The sequence below is a fragment of the Pithys albifrons genome, chromosome 4 (assembly GCF_047495875.1).
Source record: "Pithys albifrons albifrons isolate INPA30051 chromosome 4, PitAlb_v1, whole genome shotgun sequence".
Taxonomy (NCBI): Eukaryota; Metazoa; Chordata; class Aves; order Passeriformes; family Thamnophilidae; genus Pithys; species Pithys albifrons.
The window spans coordinates 41,206,858-41,232,793 of NC_092461.1; positions in this window are offsets into that span (position 1 = coordinate 41,206,858).

The window sequence follows — 25,936 nt, forward strand, 5'->3', positions numbered from 1 at the left end:
ATTGCAGCAGTTTCCAGAATTCATGTCTCTATGAGCCATTAAATGTCATGCTGGTTTTCCACTTCTCTGCCTGATCATGATGGATTATGGTAGTAAAGACTCACAGTGAATTAATGCATTGGCCATATTGGCTTGTCATTCTTAACAGGCTTGTAAATGGAACAATATTATTTTTCAAGACTTTATAAGTGACAGAATATTTTAAGCATTATATAGTCTATGGGATTTTTTGTATGTAAGCTTGATGAGCCTATTATATTGGACTGCAACATTTTCCAGAACTTCTGATTGGTTCTGAGTAGTCAAATCATTTTCTTCTCTCTAGGAACATACAATAAAAACTCATGTCCTGAAGAACTTGTCAGTGATTTCAGAGTCAGTCCTTAATAGCAGAGGAACTATTGCTTTCAGTGGTCAGTAAGGATATTTGGTATTGCATAGAATGGAGAGCAGCAAGCAGATCTCTTTTCAGATCTCATCCAGATGCGATGAAAGTTGATTCATCTGGAAACTGCAGTCCTGACCCCCTATGAACAACAATGGTATCACAACATTTTCTACAAGGAGATATATTAATCTCGGTGTGTGGCTGTGCCCTCATTCATTCATTCAGGTCTGTTCGTTGGACTGACTGGTTTTTTATCCAGTACAGCACAACTTGGCACACTGGGTACTACACTAAGTAGACAGATTAGGCATTACCAATGCATGGGTATTTTAATCCATTTCCCATGCAAGCCTCTTTGTCCAAGTGTACTTTTGGAGAGTAGGTAGACCGCTAATTATCTTTAAATTCAGGGTTTCTAGCTTTCTCATTAACACTCACTCTACATACATCTAGATACATCTATCTTTAGGTTTGGCAAGACAAAGACAGGAGTAGGCCCACTGAGCCAGGCTTAGTACCACCACCCAGTGAGAGATGGGCTCTAGAGAATGGTGGCTGTTTTTGCAGGCAGAAGCAGGTGATACTCCAGAGGCACTGCCATTGTTTCTGTCATCCACCCAACAGCAGCAGGAACAGCAATAGCTATAAGACCCTTGTGCTTCCCTGGCAGGAGTGGCTGGGCCTGGTCCCTCTTCCTTGTTAAATTCAGGAGTCTGAAGCCAGCTTCATTCTCCACATAGACAAGCCTTGGCCTTATGTATAACTGAAACCATTCTAAGGACTATAAAATTGCAATGAGAAGTAGCATGAATTATTTTACCTGTCACATTGAATACACTTTTCTGAAGTGGCGCCCCCAGTAAATTTGCAATGGTGTTTGCTCTAACTGAATGATTCTTGGGGGCAGGTTGTTCTCAAGTCTTGGATATCTGGCTCACTAATTTCATTTCATGAAAAAAATTCGATATCACATATCATAGAAAGAGAAAATAGGTTTCAAATCTACTTTCAAGATGTCTTGGATTGACCATTATTTAACTGAGGGAATACTTTTTGGGAAAATATTTCTTGAGACCTAGCACTTTCCCTCTAGGACAATCTAGAATCCCACTAGAGCTGATGTCACTCTGAATTGTTAAGGGGCATATTCAATCATGCAGCTACAGCTTCAGCACTGACCCTTCCTATCTCTGGGTCAATCTCTGCACCAGCTTCTTTAATCCTTGCTCATTGTAGTGAAACCTACTTTCCAAGCTGCACTTCATTTTTAATGGCTCTTCTTTGCTTGGAAGCATAAACAACAATGGATACCATGAAGGAATACTAGCCAAACCCTGTTCTGACCAAGCACAACCTGAGAATTTAACATGTTTTCTGGTAGATGTTATCCTAACCATTGCAAACTCAGAGAAACTGAAATAACGGTTTTCAACGTATAAAGTGCTCTCAGAGGACAGTGGAGAGCAGTGTCCATACCTGTTTATCAGTCAATGCGTCTCCATAATGACTCTCCAATGTCGTTGTCAACTGGTTGTTTCACAGCTCATGCAACAGCCCAGTTGTGGGGTCATATTTCCCCAGGTACTGTGACACATACAATCTTGAATTTCAGGCACAATGCATCAATAGCTTTTTTCTGAAGTTGAAAAGTTTGAGTTATTTCTTATAACTTAACAGCACCTTGGAGCAGGAATTCATGGATACCCTTGGCAAAACACAAATAAAACCACATGATGAAATACAGAAGGACAAATGTGATAGAGAGAAAGAAAATTGTCACACCCTTGAATTTGATACACAGAAACAATGCCAGAAAATACTTAATATATCACCAGGAGTAGAAAATAAGTAGATATTTCCTTATGTGCTTGACATGTTTCCATACGTATAGATATATGTCTATGTTTCTATGTTACATATGTTATATGTAAAGGGATCCATGATGCCCAACTCATAGAAGAACCAAGAGTACAGAGGTTACAAAACCATGCACTAAGAATCATATTGCAGGGTCCTATTTGTTTCTGTGCTGTGCTCCCCAGCACTCCAGGCTTTTTGACTGGTGTTCTAGTTCAGTTGAATGCTATATCCACATGCAGCCAAAGCAAATAAATCGAGCTGGGCCCAAACTGCCTGTACAGAACCATCTGGAAGTCTCTTGAAGGCATTCCCTTGTGGTTCTATCTTACTCTGGCTGCCTGCCAAGATATAACACATTACTGGGCAGATCTCCTGCACTTCATGACATGGCACCTGAGTACATACCTCCTGCAGACCACACCTAACCCTGCACAAAGCCAATTTATGTATTTTCATCTGCAGAAAATTTAACCAGAGACTGGAAAAACTGTCTGTTAGTAATCATATCTTAACTGTATGACAAAATGAAATTCCATCTTCTCTACTGAGAGTCACAAGAGACAGAGATGAAGCTATTTAGAGAGTTTAGGTTTCAAAAATGCTGGTACTTGATAATAACAATCTTATTGCTTACTTTTCTATGTTTGCTTCTGTCTATACAAAAGTCAAAAAATAACTTTGAACTTCTAGCAGCCTGTCTATTTCAAAAATATTGAATATAAAGAAGCACACACTAAATCTCAGAGGTAATGTCACTCTAGCACAGGTCCTAATCTTCTGAAGAATCAAACAGTTTTGAGATGAGAAATGCCACTTTCTTACTGAGCATGAAACTGCAGGTTTGACTTCTTGATAAAATGTGACTATCCAGGTGTGTCAACATTTCCCCTCTGCCCGAGGCAGGACCTATCAATTCACAGTATCGCAGCTGCCCAACTCACTTGCCTAGGCAATAATAGGTGTCATATCTGATTTAACTGACATTCACAGTCACGTTTCCGCTTCACTGCTTTGGACAGGCAACAGGATCCCTTTGAATAGAATTTATGACTTGTGGTAATACATCTTTGCAGTTATGTGGGCAATTTTAATATGCAGCGTCAACAAAATTCTGTTGTGTACAGGACAGAAATGTAAGTTCCTTGTTTTCTCAAAGTTTTAATCATATGAAATGAATCTTTCATGGGGGTTTCTAAGGTATTTGTCACCATGGTGTGTCAGTATAATTTAGGAATTATGGCATAGGAATGAACTAAACTAAGATCATCTCACAAGCTGCCAATTAGTGTCTTCTCATTGGCAGTACTAGCACCATCAGATATGACAGACATTTAATATTATCACCAGAGCAGTCTTAACCAAATTTAGCAGAAACATTGCAAAATCTCCATCCTGCCATCTGGAGTTTCTCAACAAAAAAAGTAGACCTGATAATGCAATAATTCCATAGGATGGATTTATCTCTCATTATGAGTCAAATCTCAGTGTATTTCAGCACTTTTCTTGAAAGAAGGTACTGGTATTAATGTTCACATAGTGAAAGACTTACTTCCACTACCCCTTCTAGAAACAATTATGTCCACAAGATATTAGGATCTCTGACCACTACAGAAACCTGTAGAACAACCCTATTTACCAAACAAAAAAGACGGCAAAGAGAGAACTTTCCATTTCTTTTGCAGGCAAACACTAATCTGTGAGCCCAGGAATGAGATCACTGATATAAGCTTGATATCAACATTTCTCAGAATACTTAGTTTAGAATTTTTATTTATCATAGAATGGTTTGAGTTGGAAGGGACCTTACAGATCATCTAAGTCCAATCCCTCTGCCATAGGTAGATACACTTTCCACTGTACAGGCTTCCTTAAAACCCCATCCAACCTGGCCTTGAAGACTTCCAGTGAAGTATCCACAACTTCTCTGGACAACCTGTTCCAGTGACTCACCACCCTCACAGTAAAGCATTTCTTCCTAACATCTAATCTAACCTACTTTCTTTCAGTTTGAAGCCATCTATGGTAGTTTTAGCTAGACTTCAAATTAGCAGGCTTGGAGACTCTATGTAGCCTAAGAGAGACAGGTATCACCTGACTTAAGCAACCAAAGAAATATTTCATACCGGATGACACAAACCTGAGATATGAAAACAGGAGTAGGAGGTGTTCACTCAGTTCCATCATGTCTGCAGTGGAGGCAAGACATGCAGCTGCTGCCCTGCTGTCTTGGGCCCTGCTCCTGTCACTGCTACATTGTACTTTGTTTTAGTTTCAGGAAGGTAGAAACATTTTGTTGTTATAATTTCTGTTCTTGCTGGGTGTCTTTTTGGGGTGCTTATGGATCTAGAGTGATGGACTCTGTTTTCAGTGGGAAGTAGAAAATCGTTGTTACATCTAACTTGTGTAACTGTGTGTTATAGTTTTCTTTTAATTTTCTCTTTTCTGTATAAATATTTATAATTAGTTTAGGTTTAAACTTGTTCTGAGTTTCTCGGATTTTTTTCCCTTTCTCCCTTTTCTCAGCGGTGGGGGGAGGAAGGCTTTGACTCTGTATTGAGCAGTTGACATTTTGACAGCTCAACCCAAGACACCATTCCACCTTGTGTTAATACTACATGCCCTTGAAGAAAGTCTCTTTCCAGCTCTCTCATAGCACCCTTAGACACTGGAAATTGCTCTGAAGTCTCCCTGGAGCCTTGTCTTCTCCAGGCTGAAGAGCCCCAACTTTCTCAGCCTGTCCTCATAGGAGGGGTGCTCCATCCCTCTAATCAACTTAATGGCCTTCCTCTGGACTTGTTCCAAAAGGTTTCTGTGTTTCCTGTGCTGGGAAGCCCAGAACTGGATGCAGTACCCAGATGGAGTCCCGCAAAAGCAGAATAGGGGGAGAGAATCTACTCCCTTGACCTGTTGGCCACTATGCTTTTGATGTAGCCCAGGACACAGCTGGCTTTCTGGGTTGCAAGAGCTCACTGCCAGGTCATGTTGTGCTTCTAATCTACCAACACCCACAATTCATTCTCCTCAATCCATTTTCTTCTCAGACTGGATTTGTACTTGGGATTGTCCCAACCCAGTTGTGAGACCTTAAATTTGGCCTTGTTGAACTTCATGAGGTTTGCACAGGCCTCTCTCAAGCCTGTCCAGGTCCCTCTGGATGGCATCCCTTCCCTCCTGTGTGTTGACTGCACCACACACTTGGTGTCATTGGCAAACTTGCTCAGGGTACACTCAATCCCACTGTTCACATCACCAACAAAGTTGGTGACAAGTTGTTGAACAATGTCAGTCCCAATACCAACCCCTGAGGAACAACACTCATCAGTCGTCTCCACTTGGACATTTAGTAGCTTCTATCTTGTTTTTAGTGCTAAGGGAACAAAACAGTCTGAAAAGCAGGGACTGGAATGAAGGTGTGTTTCACATGAATCTCATGGTTTCGGCAGCATTTCAGTATGACTTAAGCAAGACTGTGAATATCTAAGATGTTCATTTTAATACAGATGATTCCTGCATATTTAAATTTCTTAAGGTTGAATAAAGGACAGAAGACAAGTCGTCCTCCTCTAGGGTGTACACTACTAAGTCAGTGTATCAGTGTCAGGCACAACCCAGCATTTTAAAACAGTGAGCAATTCATCTATATCCAATCCCACAATTTAGATCTCAAAGAGCAGGAAATGTATTGGATCTACCAATGTTCTACAGTCTTGTTGAGACACCTAACTCCTAATCTAGGGGACAGATAGACAACCCATCTCCTATCTGTTGGTCGGTTAAGACATCTGCCCACCAACTGAGTCTCAGATGATTAATTTTCATGGCTGTGACAGCAATATAGGTGTTTTGTTGGCAATGGACAATTCTGCTGTGAAAGCACGACAGATAGAATTCAGGGAGATGTTAGTTATGCCAAAACACATTAGCAGGAGAAAAAAAAAAGAAAACATGTTTGGCCATTCCTGCACAGACCTACATACTAATGTCCCTTCAACCAGAAGTTACGCCTAGGCCCCTGGAGTCCAACTCTCAAATTTACTGTCAAGATATATGTGGCCTTTTTTTCTCCTCCTCATTCTCTGCTCAACACTTGAACTTGGATGCAGATGTGTTTTCACTATGTTGAACTCTTCTTCATTTATTTTCCTACTTTTATCTTCTTTTCTGCTTTGAGTTCAGCCAAAATCCACCATAAATCCAGCATTATCTGCTGGGGAAAAGTCATGTGGTATAAATGTGTTGATGGTTCTGGTGACTCTATCATATTACAAATCAATTTGCTTCACTGATAGAGTTGAAAAATTACAGTATCAAGTCCAAAACCATTACTGTCAAACACATCCTTGAGAGGCACATAAATTTCCTATGCACTTCTACATGTTCTTAGTCACAAAGTTATTTTAAAAAATGGTAAGTACCTTTTGCTTCTTACATGGGTAAGATGCTAACTATTTGTCACAAACTCAGCTTTCAATCTTGTGTGCCATTTTTCTTTACAACAGTAAACCTGATCACAGTTCAGCAGCAGCGGGGTTGTGACAAAGAATTTTACTGCAGTCAATTAGTTATTTTCTATTTTCCTTCAGTCTCTATGAGGTACCTATTAGCTCCCATTCTTATTGGTACACTGCTTACAAAGGCAATGAACTCTCTGCTTAGATATCATCTTTTTATTTTATATTACTTTATATTTCTGCACAATGCCCAAATTTGCTCTTGGTCCCAGACTGAGTCCTCATTTTTGACACATTTTAGCCAAGTTCCACTGTCAGAAACAAACACATATTATGCTTTTCCTTTTTCTTTGAGTTTAAGCTTATTCTGAACAAGAATTCTCATATTGTGCCTTAGAGAGTTTTGTGCCTAATGTTTCCAGCTGGCTTCCTATCCAGATACCAGCACCACACGGGGCTTCTGGGGCTGCAGGGTCAGGGAAGGGCAGCCTACATTTAGCCTGGTGCAGCTACAGTGCCAAGTGTGAGAGCTAAACAAGCTATATAAGACAGCTGCCACTACAGTCTACACTAATACCTGGCACCTCCTGAAGGCAATTATCTTTGCCAAAACTGTGTCTTTGTTTCCCTTTCATGTTACTGTGAAGGAACATGAACATTTTGAAATACCAACAATGAAAGTTTCTAGATCTCTCCTTGTAATCCTGTGATAAATGGGGGACAGGGGATTATTATGATAGACTTCCAATGAATTTTTCTACCAAAATCCCTTACATGCTCTAGAAATTCTCTTTCCATCATGAACAATATGACAAATTGACTGAAGTTTACTTCTCCCTGTTCCTATTTAACTGTCAAATTTAAGCTGCGTGATATTCACCAAGGCCATCTGAGAAATGCTTAGCAATATTCCCATATGTTGGCATCTTCCCTTGGAAAAAACAGCTATATATGTTATACCATAGTCATTTATAATTTTCATCATATTCTTCAGAGAAAATATACATCAGTATGTTAATTCATTTCACTTTTTTTTCTTCCTGCACCAACAGTTAAAAGCATCATTGGTTTTTGCAGCAGCTCCAGTAGGATATATATAAGTTTATCACCAGTGTTTCCCCACAAGTGGTGAAACAGCCCTAACAAAATTTTGTTCCCTTTCTAGCTATGTCTATAAAAGTTCTCTACAGGCAGAATTAGCAGTATTGACTAGGGTTCCCCCACTTAAATCTGCCCTTCATGCTTTGGCATACACTTGCAATTTGGGTCTAAGTTTGCCAAACGAAGGGATTGTACACACTCTGATGCTTGTATGGCTAGACTGACAATTACATGGGAAATTAGTGTCTATATTCTTATGAAGAAATAGTGAAACTCTGGGCAAAGCTTTTTTCCCACTCCTGCTTTGTTAGTTCTCCTGATGATACCAGATGAAACAAAACTGCAAAAAGAAGCTTGTGTAAGTTTGCAAATGAGGGAAAAAAATCTCAAAGTGCAGGATGAATTTGAAACATCTGCAACAATCCAAGTGGGCCAGGCATAAACTGAAAGGAAGGCCATAGACTGATTTGTACTGTCACATTTTTGCTGCAGAGTACAAAGAAAGCATATCCCAGCTGCAGGTATTGCAAAGAAATGAGGTCACAGATCTTTGCTCATACTCTGATGAGCTCTAGGAAGGGACTTACCTAACAGCCCATGTCAAACAGAAGATCCCAGGCAGGTCACAGAGCTTAACAGCATGCCTGCACTTTCAGGAATCACAATAAAAGCAGTCTTTTATAAAACCTCTGCCACAGCGGGGCAGTGAGTTAGCTGGACTCCAAATTTGTTATTCCTGCTGGTAGCAGCCATTCTCAAAACAGCAGTGGGTAGCTTGTGGGAGGTCACTCACTCCTCCCAGGTGGCCCTCAGAGCTGTTTCTGACACATGATGAAGCATCAGCTAATCTTCAAGCTGTGTCCCTTCCCACTGGTGGAAGGTCAGGTGAGGACTGTTTTTGGAGATTCAGAAAACCGTTTGCTAACTGCATTTGTCAGGAGTTGCTAGGGTCTAAATTCCCCTAGAGATACACGTTTTAAAAATTACACAACTTCACAAGAAGTAATAAAGTTATAGGAGAACAGAACCCAGCTGCAATGGTATGCCCGGAGATAAAGCACAGCATGGGCTGCAGGCAATGAACACAGGCAAAATATTTAGACCTGTATACCATTATACCAATATAGTCAATAGGATACGTGAATATAAATAAACAGCTACGACCATTTGTCCTAAACAAACTGATAGTCCACTGAATTATTAGCAGTCCAAGTGCAAATCTACAGCAGCTACAAGGGCAACATGAGAGTGATATCAAAAATAGTCTGAAAGAAGGAGGCTAATGGGACGTGGGCTTTCTCCTTTCTTTTATAAATATAGACATGTTAGAACAGGAAAAGTGAGAATGGAGCCCTCATATAAGGAGCTCCACTTGCTATACATGAGATGGGAGTAACGTTTTTTTACAGCAGTATGGCAAGGCAAAAATTTAATTTGGTGGGAAATTACAGGAAATTACTAAAGCTTTTCATTCTTCATGGATAATTGTGTTTAAGTTCTAACTTCGTGATTTGGAGGAGATTTTACTTTTGGGAGGAATCTCTGCAGTTAAGGTTCCCACTCTGATTAAAAAAAAAAAAACTACACTGAAAAGTAAATAAATAAGTGGAGTCTTGTTTAACTACACACTGAAGTATCACAGGGAGACTGTTCCCAGTGATTAATGGGTTTTTGGCCTGCTCAATAATTACATTAATCCGCTTATCAGCATGACTTGCTGTCACTTTTCTCAGCATCAGTTTCAGATGCATATGCAAACTAACTGCCATGTAGAAGAACAGCTTATGGTGCAGAAACTGAGACTGTCTAACCCAATTCAGAAATTTCCATCTAGTTTTTACATTTATTTTTTAAAGAAAAATCTCACTGAAAACACTCCAGGTCCTACGGAAAATATGTTTAGAGAACTTATAAAAAATTTTAACCCACTTTTCCCACAAGCGAAAAAAGTTTGAAAACTATTCTGTACCCACTATAAGGAAAACAGGAAATTAAATATTTGCCTCAAGGCATTTTTCTGGGTTTTATTGAAGTAAAGGTTTTAGCAATGTGTTCGACTGTGTAACACATTCAGCAATTGTTAGCATGAAGCTCCTGCTTTTCTGTACAGCATTTGCTGCCCCCCCTTTAGAAGTCTTCACATCACAAGGGTGTAAATGTTCTTTTTTATTTAAATTATGCTTATTAAGATCTTCAGAATTGCCAGGAGAGCCGCTGTGATGAAAACCCTCTTATATATTTTTCCAAGAAGATTTACAACCTACATTAGACACAGCACTCAGCCATAAAATCAAGAGAAATGTGCAGACTTGACACACTTCCTCTATGCAACAGAAATTAAAATATATATCCCATGAATGTTGTCATAGTAACATGTGGGAAACATTAGAAGAAGTCAACATGATGAACAGGTATAATTTATATTTCTCTAAAATCTGACCCCACACATTGCTCATAAATCATCCAGCGTGAGTCTGTATTACAGAGATGTTCAACTTTCCATCCTCTAGTCATACTGTTCCAACCCACAAAATAAGTGCTGGAAAAAATGACTCAATATCAACTGGGTCTTGCAATCTGCTCAATAATAGAGATATACAAACTTAAAAGCAAAGCCAAAAATGTTGATATAATTTTTACAGTTTCTAAATGGATCTGCTATATTTTGACATCAATAGAATTTACTTGTATGTTTAAATTAGGCACGCACACAAGGTTTGCAGGAGTGAAACTTCAAACAGTGCTCTAAGTGCATCTGGGGCAATACATTCCCATGCAGGCTTTTGGACCCCTAAATATTCCGTACAGCTCATCCTACACACTAATGGAAATCACTGCAAGTGCTTCTTGACCCAGCATTACAGACCACTGCTGCCTACCATTTCGGATGACAACCTCCAGAAAAACCTTCAGGAAAGACAGGTGATCTTAAGCATGTCTGGATTTGGCTGACATTTCTGAAGTGCCATAAAGCAGGGTATTCACATGTGTCTGCAAAGGAGCTCCTGCAAGAGGGGAACACAAAACTTACAGCACTTGGATCCTAGGTGAGCAAATCTTTCCCAAATGGTTTAGCTAAATGAATGGTTTCTTTGGAAAGCCCTGGTCTAATTAGCTGTTGAAGATTTTCCTGTTTCATAAAAGCCCTGTGGTTTACCCATCTGGAAAATAAAAATAAAAAGTGAGTCAAAGCACCTGTAGCCTCCTCTTACAGGGAGTTTCTTATGGCCCTATAACTTCAACAGCCATCAGTACACTGACAGGATACGGTTGGGACCTATAATGGTCCCCTCTGAAAATTACAGTCCACTTTGTATTTTTATGCCCCTAATAATTTAGTCCAATTTAATTTTAGTGTACATCACAGTCTATATTGATGGTAAAATAATTCTGTATAGTTGATTTACATAAAAACATCTTCTTAGACTACCAAGAAAATAAAAGATTTAAAAATATCCAGCCATTATTTCAACAGTTCCTCAAGCATTCGACACATATACAGAAATATTTGCACTGCCTTGTGCAGGATACTTAGCATATTATTTGATGTGGAGTGATGGTTATGACAATTTTTTCCATTTTTAAATCACTGTGGGCCTAAAAAAATTCCAAGGAAATGACATCACCAGATACAGGAAAGTGTTAGAAAAGTCTTCCTTAAACTGAGTAAAGTCTGACTGTTCAAAGCTGAGTGTGAGACTCCAAATTCAACTCACCCTGTTTGAGTTCAGAAGCAGAAGGGTTAGGTTTAGCAAGAAAGGCACTGGGCTAACCTCTGCTGGAGCAAGTGGCACAGCTATGGAGTATCAGCAACATGGAAATGTTGTGGAGCTGCTGACCAGGCACCAGATGAAGGGCAAGGGAAGGTGAGGACAGACCAGGCAGGTACAGGGTCAGGAGAGCCTAGTAGTGGATTCATACCAGCTTTAACCCAATGGTATTTGGGGGATTTACACCCAGCAGTAGAGTGAGCTCATGCATGGTTTTGCAAGGAAAGACTTGCCTGAGTTTTCTTTCAAATGGGAGAAGAGAGAGCAATCCTACAAATTTGTCCAAGAGCAACACAGGTTATGCTGCTGCTTGCTTGTTATGCCAGTAGCATTCAACACATATTGTATCCTGAATACACAGACACCCCAAAAATCATCCCAGAATTACCTGGGGGGTCACGTGCTTTGGGTGGGAATTTTAACACTGACCTCAGCAGGGCCAGGAGGTCTCTTGTGCAGAAAGCCACAGTGATCAGATCAAGACCTCTTTCATCTAGTGTCCTTTCTACCATGGTGGTCATCAGCAACTGTTAAAAAGTGTTTAGGGCATGAGAGTTTAGAAGCATAAGATTAGTTATAAAGATACTCCCTATATTTCAGTGATTATTTTCTGAGTAAAACCTTAAGATCCTTTAAGAACTTTTAGCCTAAGGTTGTAATATTTAATGTGACCAAATCTCTTTGGATTTGCTGAGAGGCCATTTTTGTGTATAATACAAGGATTGCAAGCGGAAGTCAAGTAATATTTTTTTGAAAATCCTAAGCAAAGTATCTCAGGCTTTTAAACATAAGCTTAACATAATTTTGATCTTTACATAAAAACCTATCCTAAAATAATCTGTAAAATAATTCTTTCATTAAATTACTACACTTCTCGGAAGAGAGACCTATACTTGTATTGACTATGTTCTTTTGAAGTTTACAATACAAATTTCTTCTACTGGCTTAGTATATAAAAGAAATAATAAACTAAAAGCCTTCCTTAAGCTTTTTAGTAGCAACTATTAACATGACTTTAATTTTGGGGACAGTCTTTTATAAAGGATTCTTTTTGCTTTGTAAACCACAGTTCTGCTGGGTTTTTTGTTTAGTTGGTTGGTTGGTTGGTTTTTTTAAGGAAGTTCTTTATGCAAATGCCTGTGAATAACATGGTATTTCTCAGTGTTCTATGCAAAAGTTTAAGTATTCCATGTGCTGTTTGACCTATATTCTCCAAAAGACCTATCTTTCCTGACAATCCATATTGAAATAAAATTATTACCTATGAATTTAATTATGTTGAAAGTAATTAACCACAGACCTTTTTGACCTATAAAAATGAAAATCCTGGAAGACCACATCACATATTCATGATGCAAACCATTGAGACATACTGATTTATATCATCTAAACTGCTTTGCTCTATTTTGATTGCTTGCATCCATTTCCAACTGTTTTACAGTACTCCTTTGTTTTTACATCAGAAAGAAACAGAATTCTGAAAGCCTAATTTTCATTCAACTGGATATTTTAGAAAAAATAATGAAAGGTAAGGCATCTAATCAGTGGGATCTTACCCCTTGTTGCAAAGAAACCACAGAGTTTGGAGAATGTCCAGCCTTAAAATTAATGACTCAGTGTGATCCACAGAGAAATAACTTCAACCACAATTTGGCTAAACCTTAAAGTCTGTATTTTTATTGGTTTTGGCATCTGGAACTCTATTTCTAACAGATTCACTTCCCTTGAGATAAGCAGTGAAAGAAAGGTGGCTAGTTCTAAACTTGAACCTTTAGTGGGTTTTTTGCTTTCTTTCCTGAGATTTAAATAGCATTAATTACGGTGTAAGCAGAAAAGTCAATTGTCTCACAGTCTGACAGCATTTGGGTTTGTTCCCAAGATGTTAGTCCTTGTGCTAAGAAGAAATTACATTCAAATGGGACTTGTTCCAACACTGACAACAGCCCTGGGATCAACACTGTAATGGCTTTTGGCTCTCACTTCCCTTGAACGTGGCTTATATAAGCTCTAAAGACCTGTTGAACACAAGACAACCATTACCTTCAGGAGCCATTGAAATGAATCAGGTGCAAATGAGGAGATCAGAGTAGCATACAACTGATCTGGTGAAGCCTTGACATTCTCTTCCTGTTGGACAGCACTGCTGAGGTGATAACTGCAGGTAACCAGCTTGCTTTGTTCTCCACCTAATTTTATATTGTAAAAACGACTATGAAAGCATCAGGAAGACCTTTTTGACCACCATCTTACCCATGAGGAATGGACTTCAACCACTGAAACAACACACAGGGAGGTAAGCAGACCTGTGGACAATGCTATCCACCAAACTTGGCACTGGATGGATGAAGGTGTTTTCTGATCTACAGCCAATTGAGCCATGCATAGCACAAGGCTGGGTGTAAGTGGGACACTTCCCCCAGGCATCTGTTTTGTGTCCCACTCTTAAGGGGAAGGAAGAATCCAAGATTCATAGATGTTTGTGGTCAAATAGAATAACAAAAATCAGAGGATCAACAAAGCTTATGAAGTTTTATTAGTAAATTATACACTTGGCATGGAAATTGGTATGTTATTTCCTTATCTCCTAGTATAAGCACACAGCAGTCTGTGTTGGATACAGGGGTAGGTTGAAAGGGAAAAAAGAGAGACAGATGGATTAAAGAGGTAGAGAGAGAAAGAAAGGAAGATAGAAACAGAAAAAAAGAGATCCTGGGTCCACCATTGATCCAGCCAATGAAGTTTCCAGGTTCTGTAGTGCATTCACACCAGGGCTTGATGGGGGTACCTTGTACAGATAAATAACTTGTCTCCACCCTGAAGATATATTTCTCACTTTCTATGCAAAATAATTATCATCACAGGCCGATCTGTAAGACCTTTCTGGAAATGGGTCAAAGGGCTTTGGGGTTTTTGGTGGTCTTGATCCCTCTCTATAGTCCTTGCCCTTTTCTCGACCTCATTCCTGAGCTTGCACTGTACTGTGCTGTGCTTATCTGCAGGAGCCAGAAAAAGGACTCTTGTCACAGAAAAGTGCTGCCCCATCTCTGTATGGCCACCTTTTCCAGCTTCATGCTGCCTCATGCAATGCCTTGTGTGGATTATAGTAATAGTTCAATATGTTGTAGACATAGGCAGAAAGACCCAATCAACAGGGCAAAAGAAATCTGCAATTCACACAGAATATAATTTAGAATTTCAGAGTTGTGATATCCACAAAGTCTTGGGTCATGTACTTTGTGGAAAGCATGAAACAAACAATTCATGTTGAAGTAGGAGCATAAGGGAAGATGCAGCCACAAAACATTTTCCAAGTGCAAAGACTCTTCTAAGGTTAAAAGAATAACAAACTACCACCAGAGTCTTCATAGGAAGAAAAAAAATCTACATTTAGATTTTTTCCAAAAATTTTATAAAATAAAAATCAAGTACAGAAGGTTAAAAATAGCAGAATTAGTATCACTTTAATATCTGAGGTTATTATGGCAGCCTGGTATTTTATACAAAGGTGAAGGAGACAAATCTGATTTTGACCAATATTTGAGTTTTCCCCTCTCGTGATAAAAGTTCATGCCAGTACTTACGATATTAAAGGTTCATACCAGGACTTGTGACATCCTCAAAATTGCTCAAAAAATAATGATGTCATCTTCATTTTTACAATTTGGAAAGGAAATTGCAAATTCAAAATTTCAAACCATGAATCTCAGGAAGAGTCCTCCTCAGTCTTCAAGGAAGACTGCATTTTCATGTGATATTTTCCTGAGAGTAGAGTGGAAATAAGCATACATGTTGAATTGAAAATGTCCTCTACTCATCCTATCACATACCTTCAGTGGAAGAGAAAATTGAATGAAGTCTTAGTGTATCATCTCTCTGTGCCTGGCTCCCCATGCTAGGATCGCTTTTACTACTTTGTGTCTTTCCTGCCATTCACGTAATTACGTTTCTTTCATCAATATGCTGCCAATCATCACCCTCTGCAGATTTGGTGAGGAGAAATTAAAGTTATTCTGCACCCATGAGAGAAATAGGAAGGGCTATGGGATGTGGGAGCATTAAACAGAACAGGATGAGGGCCCAAGCAAAAATCCATGATACTTAAAGAAGTTAAATGCAGTTGTTTTCTGAATTAAGATGTGCTATCTCTGCAAGAGCCATGCTGCAGAAAAAATTCTTTTCTTTTCCATGCCCATCACAGAGGACTGCTAGGGAGATGCCACCACAGACTGGATTGAAACTTTGAACTCTTTGCAGAAGACAGAGACATTTATTACTTAATCAGATATCAAGGATAATTTACAAAGGCCTTAAAAAGCTTTGGAAAACGAGATCTTAGATCTTGAGTAGAGAAACTGTGATGAGCTGCACCATGGAGCAGGGATATAGTGGTGCTTCAGAGCTGCTTTTCTTTCCCCTTCACCCAGTTTCTGCAACCTTTACAGACAGATATGGTTACTGTGGTGTCCGAGGGACCATCATCACTGTTTGCTCTAGGACAGATTGATGGGCTAATAAATGGGACAAAGAATCTTCTGGCAGCATTCACACTGAGCACCAGAAGGTAGACTGAGCTGTCTTGGACAAGGTGCAGCCCATATGTGTGCTCCTGGACCCAAGCTGACTGCACATAGTAGAACAGTTAATCCATAACCCAGATGAACTTCCAGGCATCTCTGCTAACATGATCATTTTCAAAATCTATTACTTAGTCACTCGATTATATACCCAAAAAGCTGAATACTGACTGATTTTTCCCAGTAATATTCAGTTCAACTTTCTTTATTTTTTTAATTTTGCATAATTTGGCAATATTTGATAGTGTTTTGTAAGTGAGAAATTAAAAGATTGTATTGTAATGATAAGGAAAATATCTGTTGAAGACTTAGAGGCATCCAAAGTTTCTTGTAGCTCTTCTAAGTTTTAAATAACAGGCAGCAATAAAGGTAGAAATTTAAATTATTAAGATAATTAAGGCACTGGGCGTTTAATAACAATCAAATTCCTGAGAGCAATGCAAAAGGGATTTAGAGTCTTTACTGAAAAGATACTTTTAGAAAATATATTTATATCTGAAATTCTAATCTCTATTATATCAATTTTGTGAATTTTTTTCAGTTTGGAGCAACATTTGTTCACTGCAATAAACGGTTAGAGGTTTATATGTATATGTGTGTGATTACATCAAGGGCAAAGCAAAGATGGCTGGAGTCAGAATTACAGTTCCAGCCTATAGCCTGCAGGGCAGATCTGCTGAGTGCATTTCCACTCTCTTTTTATATTTTTCTCATTGTGACAGAGAAAGCTTGTCATGAAGCTGGCTGGGGGATTCCACCTGGATGAGGAGAAATACTTTTTTACAGAGAGGTACAGGCAGCCCAGGGACAAATCCCCAAACCTGCCCTGAATTTGCACCCTTCTTGGTCACCTCACTGTCTGAGCCCTCCGTCCTGATGTTCACCTTTTCACAAAAAGCCCAGCTGAATCTCAGTCAAACTTCTCAATGTGAAAGCCAAATTTCATCCAGTTTTCTCATTCTTTAACTTTAGGTCATTCCGGTTGAAGGTCATGCTGCCCAGCAGGGTCCCCCTCCTCCAAGTACACACTTGGCCATAGGCAAGGGGGTGTAGTGGGGCACATGAGCACATCTGAAAGCACCTGGACCCTCCCAAAATTTTTACAATAAGCAGCTTTCAACAAGTCCCTGTGATGTCTGTCTTGGTCAAGGGCTGCCTAAAACAGCAACATCCCATTCTGAGAATCACCTTCCTTTCTTTTTGGCTTGTTTTTCAATTTCCAAAATATTGCAGAGATGTTCCTGTCCTTTGGGGAAGAGGCTTGTGCATATGCAGTTGCTGTGAACCAATTACACCTGTAAGAGATCTGCTACCTCTGTTTAATTGAGCAATATGACAAAGTGACTCATTTTGGCACTCTCTGAAGTTAACGGGAGATTTATCAGTTACTTCAGCAGCAGCAGGATCAGGTCCTTTGACTTCATCAGGCATGCCATTCATCTTCACATAAACAAGCTGATAGGACAGGAATTGAAATTTCACAGTCTGTGGTATATTTAGAGATTGTTTAGATTGCATTAGGCTATGGGAAATACTGTGCTGATCAAAATAATCATCTTTCAGATATTGATCTAACCCCTGTCTGCTCAAATTTGTTCTTTCAAATCACATTGCCTGCAGCTACCTACCACAATCTTAGGATAATATTGCAGTGACACCGCTGTGATTCTTGTTTTTTCCCCAGTGGAAATCAACAGTGAAACCCCAACTGACTTGAACAGTGCAGGATTGTGTGCTCTGGGTACCATTTTCAGCACCACATTTCCCACTAAAATGGGTCCATGTTTTAAGCTGCAATCCTCAAAATCACACAGTAATTTCCCAGCTCAGACCAATAATACAATGTTTAGCTTTGGGGCATGGGAAGGGAAATACATTGACAGAAATCATACCTACAATGCTACAAAACACTACCTAGACTAGCAATACCTAGACTATCTCTGAACAAATTAGTGAGAATGATCAGGTAATGTGACAAATTCCAAAAAGACTGTAACAAGGCTAACTCACATGTCTACAACAGAGCTAAAATGTCCCCAGGAGAGCTTTGTACTACCATGGCTACACTGCCTCCAGCACAGCATTAGCTTGTTCCAAGACAGCTAAGGTACCTCTGGGTGGTGCTGCCTTGCCATGTTTTGGTTTAGACACATTTTTAGACCTTTGCTGAACTGGGTCGAAACATGTACTTAGTAGAACAGCTCCATAACCTGGATCTCTATTACAACCATGGATTTTAAACGCAACTGTAAAGCACTTTTACTGGCTGAAAAGGGCACACAAAGACAATGATTATCAGCAGCCTGGAAAACTGGGGACTTCGCCAGCACAGCATAAGGTGAAATATGACCAACAGGACTCTTACAGCTGTGCCATTGCCTGTTAGGTAAAAGGCAGGACTAGCAAAGAACTAATTGCAGAAAGAAATAACAAAACATTATGTCAGTTTTGTAAATGCAATTCCTCTAGCAACAAAGGGATACAAATCACAAGACCTGGGGCTAGCACAGGACCTCCGTGAACAGGTCAAAGGATGCTTCAGAAATTAAATTCTGTTTGATTTCCTTAGCGTGCTTTGACTAAAATACTTGCTATGTCAATTCAAAGTATCCTTTCTCCTGAAGGGAGAGAATGCAATTAGGGTGAATTGAGTTTCCTCTTCTAGTATCTTACACACTGCACAAAATAAACTTAAAGCTCTACCAAAGCTATACAGATTTGGGGTTTTACAGTATTGTAAATTATTGCCCCCAGGTCAGAGCAATAGGCTACCTGATCCTTCTTCCTAAGAATTGCTGCTAATTCAAGTAACACTAGACTCCTGAGTCATGCTACTTTTCTTACTTTTCTTCTTACTATTCTTCTTAGAATGCAAGATCTCATGTTTAGCAGATCATGTAAGAAATTAGATGTCTTTTTCTTTTAATTTGTTTTGTGGTAATGTCATGAATAAGAAAATTCAGAGACAAAGCCAGGCTAAGTGTTCTCTGAGATCCTACCCTAGCTCCAGGTCTTATTATCTGTATTTCTTTGTTGCTGGAGGTGTTAAAGGATTTGCTCTATCTTTTGGGCTTTTATTCCAATGAGGTTCAGAGTCCATGTCAACAGTGCACAGAGTACAGTTCAATGCATAGGATTCAGTAGGCCTCAGTGTACTTTTGTTCCAAAAGCAGAAATATTTCCCTCAAAACTCTTAGCATACTCCTACACAGCACTACTTACGCTTGACTATAAAACCTTGTGTTCAGTTTCTGCTTTCATGGATTCCATGACAAGGGTAAGACAACCTGCAAGAACACATGGTTTTCTCCTAAAAGCCTTGTACATCCATACAAAATTTTCTTACAATAAATAATCTTCTCTCTTGAAGCATTACTCCCCAACTCATCAGTGGCTTGGCAATTTTCATCAGTTCTTGAAAGACACATCTCTTTAGCTTCTACATCCTCCAAAAATAGTGGCAAGGAGGGAATATTCAGAGAATTCTTTATCTAGCAAAAGCAGCAAACTGTCCATGTCAGGGTCAAGAAGATTTTAGAACCCATTAATAACATTCTCAATAAACCAATAAAAGATATAACTACAACACTGGCCCATACTTACTTATGGGTTTGATTTTTCTTCATGAAAAATTAATCTCAGTCTGTCATTTTGACATCAGAAGAAAATTGAAGTGGAACTCCAGAAAGTAATTTTAGAAAGACAAAAGTTCATATTGTATCAATTATTCTGAAATTGGGTTTTAATACATGCTGTATTTGCCAAGTACACTCACAGTATCTCACTTCTGATATTTTTGTCTCTTAGATTTGCAATAATGTAAATATTTCCAAGAATTTTCTTTATTGATTTATATATTTTTAAGTTAAATTTCTGAGATCGCTAGCATACAGTTTTATTGCATGTGTTAAAGAAAATGTGCTATTGGATTGCAATTTAGAAGTTTACTTGCTGCAGCTAAATAGATGGGACGTCTGAGGTCATGAATCTGTCACAGAAGAGGCAGATACAGCCTGAGATCAGAATAGGAGCTGAAAACACTCAAACACCTATCAGTATAGTAATAAAAATGACACTCCTAACTTGAGCTTTGGCTGAGTTGGGTGTTGTTTTGCTTTGTTCTTGTACCATACAGATGTCAGAGTGCTGAGAAGCAAGCAGGCATCAAACTTTCTCAAAGAAGAGTGTTTGATGTCAAAAACAGGTCTTGGTCTATAGGAAAAGGTCCAAAGCTTCCAGCTGTGACTAAGAGAGTCTGAGTAAAATCCTCAAATACTCTTGAGATGATCAGCGTGAAAACTTTCATGCTGGGGAGCTATTCAAGGTTTGGGTCAAAGATTTTTGAATTTCTGTCTTGCCTTGCCTGTCACCACACCACCAGCCACCCTAATGTGGGTCAGTACGAAGGATTCAATATCCAGCTCCTGCCATTGCAGGACATAGGTCCTCTCATTAACTTTTCAGGCACGCTCAGGAGCTAAAACCTGCCATCTCCTTTGCACAGATCTGACAGAAAACAAGTGCATGCCCAATTCTGCCTCCCTGTGGGCCCCAGCTCTGGCATCCTTCACTGCTCCCAGCCAGCTCACACTCCTCTAAACACAAGGGTAACACTCTGGGCCAAGATGAAGCCTCCAGTTCCTTGAAGCACATACAAAGACACAAAAGGTGTTTGAAGCCTCCAAGAAGTCATGCGAGAGTCTTTGTGAGCCAGGAGGTAAGTGGCAGAGAGGAGAGGTCATGTTGCAAGGAGGTGAGGCAGCACAGCCACACTCCTCCTTGGTGGGAGTGCAGTGGGGCCTGGGGTGTGAGGAACTGTGCACAGCACCTGGAGGAGAGGAGTAGGTGGTAGAGGTCCCCAGGTGTAGTGGTTTTAGCTAGGCCTCAAATTGGCAGGCTCAGAGAATCTGTGTGGATTGGGAGACAGCTATCACCTGACTGGGTAACCAAGGAAGTATTTCATACCAGATGACGCAAACCTAAGAAATGTGCGCAGCAGTGGGAGGTGTTAAGTCAGTTCCATTATGGCTGGAGTGCAGAGAAGAGTGCTAGTTCTGCTCTGTTGGGCCCTGCTCCTGCTGTCGCTACATCGTATTTTGTTTCAGTTTCAGGGAAGTAGAAACATTTTGTTCTTACTCTTTATGTTTCTTGCTAGGTGTCTTTTAGAGTCTTATAGATCTAGAATTTGTGTTTACTGGGAAGTGGGAAGTTATTTCTTGCTATACATAACTTGTGTAAGTGTGTGTTATGGTTTCCTCTTAATTTTCTCTTTTCTGTATAAATACATGTAGTTAGTTCCAGCATAAATCTAGTTTGGAGGGGTTTTTTTCCCCTCTCCCTCTTCTTTTTCCCTTGGCTGGCTGGGGGGAGGAGGAACCCTTTCTCTCTGTCTTGGACAGTTGGCATTTTGCCAGCTCAACCCAAGACACCAGGTCATGGCATGACCAAGTCACAGACTCAGTTCATCCAAACATGACTAAAGTGCCACGACAGCCAGGCCTAGCTGAATGGAACAGAGAGGTGGGTTTTAGGAGTTAGCATCCTTGACTAGGGTAAAGAAAAAAACACTCTGATCAGGGACAGAGATGAAGAGGTCAGCAGCCATACGCAGAGATGAGGTCTATAAATACAACCCTTTCTCATGTGCAGGCCTGTAGATAGAAATAAGATTTGAGCACCCGATGGAAAATGCTCGGGCTGTCACACTCTTCAAAAGGTGACGGCAGGTGCTCACCACAGCACATACACATTTCACGGCAAGCAACACTGCTGTTCTCTGCCCACAAGAGGGCCCTAGAGCCTCACTTTCCAGACTAAGGAATCTGGTCTGTTAAGGCTGTTCAATAACCAGTCCCACGCTGCCTGTAAGAGGCCACCGTGGGATATGAAAACAGTCTTGCCTGCTATAAAAGTGTAAGTCACTCCAGTGACTCCTTCTAAACCATAGGAGTAGGATCTGAGCCACAGCAGGAAAACAAGCCTCGATTAAAGAGAAATGAATAGTTTTCAGAGACCCTCAGCTAGAGTTGAAAGGTGCTGTTACATGGGACCCATTTCCTAAGTGCCGTGATGTGGCAGGGATCTGTCCCGGCTTGTTTTGTAGAGTTGCAAACAAAAGCAATGGCAGAGAAAAGATAAAGCACACAGTATAAGCAGGATTGGTTTCATCAAGGCATACTGCAGACTTGCATCCACTGGCAGGATAACGAGCAGAAGTATCAGCAGTGTGGATCTCACGGGTGTGTTTCCTCACCTGGCAATGCTGACAGGATGTCACTGCGCAAAAAATGACTGCAAGAAACACAGACTCTGGCTGGTCCCTTTCTCATCATCTCCTGGGCTCCCTGGGGGAGTCCTTTGCTGAGGAGGCTGTGAGGACTCCTGACAAGGTGTGCAGAGAAGAGCAACCAGTCAGGATGAGACACTCAAAAGGGATACAAGTCTCCTAGGAAAACTAGATCCTGCAAAACACAGACACAAAACTGGACTTCTGCTGCAGAACCTAGAAAGGCCATAGAGGAATAATGTCTTAAGAAGTGTAATCTTGGTAAAAGCTTTCCATTACCCCCAAGTGCTTCTTCAAACCAAGAGCTGGGCCCACGCCTTCCGACAGTGAGCTGTAAGTGAAAACCAGCATGACATATTTTCTCCCCGTCAATTTTTCCCATTGGTGTGCGCGGGTCCTGCTTTATGTAAAAGGAAGCAGCATCAAACTTCAAAAGTAAGTTCCAGACATTGCAAATAAACTTATTTTTCCTTCCCATGTGCACTGTTAATACCAGCCAAGAGATTCCCCTACAATAACTTTTTTCAGTGCTGGAGGGAAACCATTTTTGACAGAAAATGTGTTAAAATCATATTTCATGCTTTATATGTCAAATTCTTCAGCTACAATCTTATTTCTTTCTCCCTTAACTTCAGTAAACCATTGAAAATATTTTTAAGGATGATTATCACAATTGGAGTTATGTGCAATCATCTGATATAAAAGAACGCCCACAGGTACACCCTGTGCCCTCTTGAACCTCAGTAATACCCTTTCAGAAAACCAGTGGGTTGACACAACCTCAATCACACTGTAAAATTTCTTTTGTTGTCCCAAAAGTTACGAGGAAGATACAAAGGGATACTTGCAGCAACTCTTAGGACTACAGATCAGAACAGATAGAGTGTTTGCAGAACAGATGAACAATAGACCCTTGAGAAGTAAAAAAAGCAAGCAAGTGGAACAGGCAGCCACACTCAATACACATTAATCCCAAGAAAAAAAGGAATGTTTGTACAAAGCTGCACTACTTACGTGGTCAGTGAGAGGTTTTTTCATCATGTCTTTCATATATTGACTTATTCCAAACATATTTTTCTTGGGTTCACTTCCAGGTGCAGGTATGAAAATCAGCTTACCTCAGAACAATCAAGAGCTCGTTTAGGCATGGTTTAAAATGGCCACAATTTATAGCTTGTCCAGGGCTTGCAGAGGTAATATTTTTGCCAGAATATTGGAGCTCTGGATTTGCCAGCTATTTTCTGCTGCACTGCTGCATGTCAAGTATTTATTTTTTTTCCTAAAGATTTTTGTTTATCAGCGTTTGAAATGTTGTTGTGGAGACACACTCTGGAAAGAAGTAGCCTAATAACAGCTCATAATGAAGTTATTTTAATGCACCATTTGCTTCAGACTCAGGTTCCTGTTTCTATATAGTTTCTTTTACACCAGCTGCCCTCAAAAGTCCTTGTTAAAGGAAAATGAAAAAAACCCTTGAAAAATATAAAAAGTGTCAGTTCTCTCTTCATATTGTGGTCCAAAATTAGGAAGTCATGTCTCAACTACCTCTAGCCAGAAAAGAATTTAAGGCAGCATTTGATACTGAATGCTTGATAATGTCCCACTGAAAGAAAAATAAAACATTTTCTTATACACTGAAGTGGATTGTCTATATGGCTACAGAGGGATTTGGCCATTGAAAATATAATGTCTAATTTAAATTAGAGATTTCACCTACCATGAGAGGAAAGACATAAAACAGCTTCCTTGACCACTCATCCAACACACCTGCATCAGGCAGGTTGAGGGCTCCTTGAATGTCCCTGTCTAACCCTGGGGTCACAGAGGGACAGGCAAGCAAAGCCTGTCGCCTCTCCCAGCTGTTGTCTCCAGTGTGGGGATGTGCATCTGAACACAACTCTGCCTAATGCCTGTACGTGGTTATAATCTGCTCAAGACATTATTCTGCTAAAAACCAGAGGAGCCTCAATAGAAAAATAACAGAAGTAGCAGTTTGTTCAGTGAAAATGTCAAAGTGGCAGCTATGCCACGTTGTGCCACTCCTAGAATCCTCTGGTATTGAGACATGGGGTCATTCCCACATAGGCAGACTGCCTGCCACAGCCACTTCCAGCTCTCCTTTATTAGTTTTTTTTAGAAAGAACATGGCATGAATGATATTGCATTTATTAGTACCAAACAAAAAGTGTAACAGGTCACTTCTTGAGGACACAATTCAGAATTTTCCACCACTTCTGATTCTGTCTTCAGCTCCTACTACTTCAACTAAGGTTCAGAATCCTACTGGAATAATTGTATTATAAAGAGATATTTCCCTGGTCTATGACGATGGATTCAGAAACCTATTAGAAGAAGTGAAATTAATTAATATTTAGAATAAGTTCACAAGCACTTCTGCTTATTTTATTACCCCTAGACATTTTCTGTCTGCTTTGAGATTCACTGTTGGTTATTTAGGTCAGGTTTATAAGCTAGTCTCATTTCAGGCTTCTCTCAAGAATCCTGTGAATCCTGTGCAGAATTCAATTTGCTAAAGATTTATGAGTCCTTCCCATTCCAGAGTCACACGCATCATATGGAAACAACTATGCAATGGAGAGCTTCAAGGAAGTCTCTCCCTGGCTGTCTCCAGAACTGTGTTACAAACTAATAGCTTCTGAAAAGAACCACCATAAGAGTACCATAGTCTTTTTTTCTCTTTGATCTTGTTACATGTAATTTAGGCCCATTTTGCCTGTGCATCTGAATGTTTTCTAACCAAGGCGTTGCACGTTACCAGGGAAGCAGGTGAGGGAAAAGAAGATAGAAACTGCTCTTTGGCTTCTGCCACTGGCTCCCAGTTAGAGCAAATGGGCTGAAATGTCCAAAAATTGAATCCCCTGAGGCTGTAGTCAGAATATTGGTATGTGTATATTCTAGCCCATCAACTCTTTGAATGAAGAGTCACAGTAAAAACATTGCTTTTAAATTAGCTAACCTCTTATAACAGAGTTGTTACCTTGTCCGTAGAAAACATTTAATGCAAAGTGACCAACGGACAACAGACTCATCCAGTGCAGCAGCCAGCAGTGACCAGAAGCAGAAAGCACTTTAGAAAATAGGGTAAATTTAAAGTGGTTATTGCCTGCTTAGCATTACAGCTTCAAGCATTCAGAAGAGTGATATCCAAACCATTATTTTTAGTAACTAGAGACTAGAGTTTAATAACAGTGCTTAATCCTCCTTAAATTAGTCTTTACCCGTTTTCAGCTTACACATATATCTGACCTAAAGGAATACATTTCCAAAACACCATAAAATGTACATACTAGTCTACAGGAAATTACATTAAAAGTCTCTCAGACAAGGAATTTGTAGCTGAAATGTTAATTTTTCACAATGGCTGAGTCACTTTGTTGATTAAAGTATAACTAAGACTCTTGTAGGGCTTTTTTGGAAACACAATAATATCTCAAACATGTTTTAAAAGCAGAATTAAACATTGTGAAACCACTGAATCTTTTTTA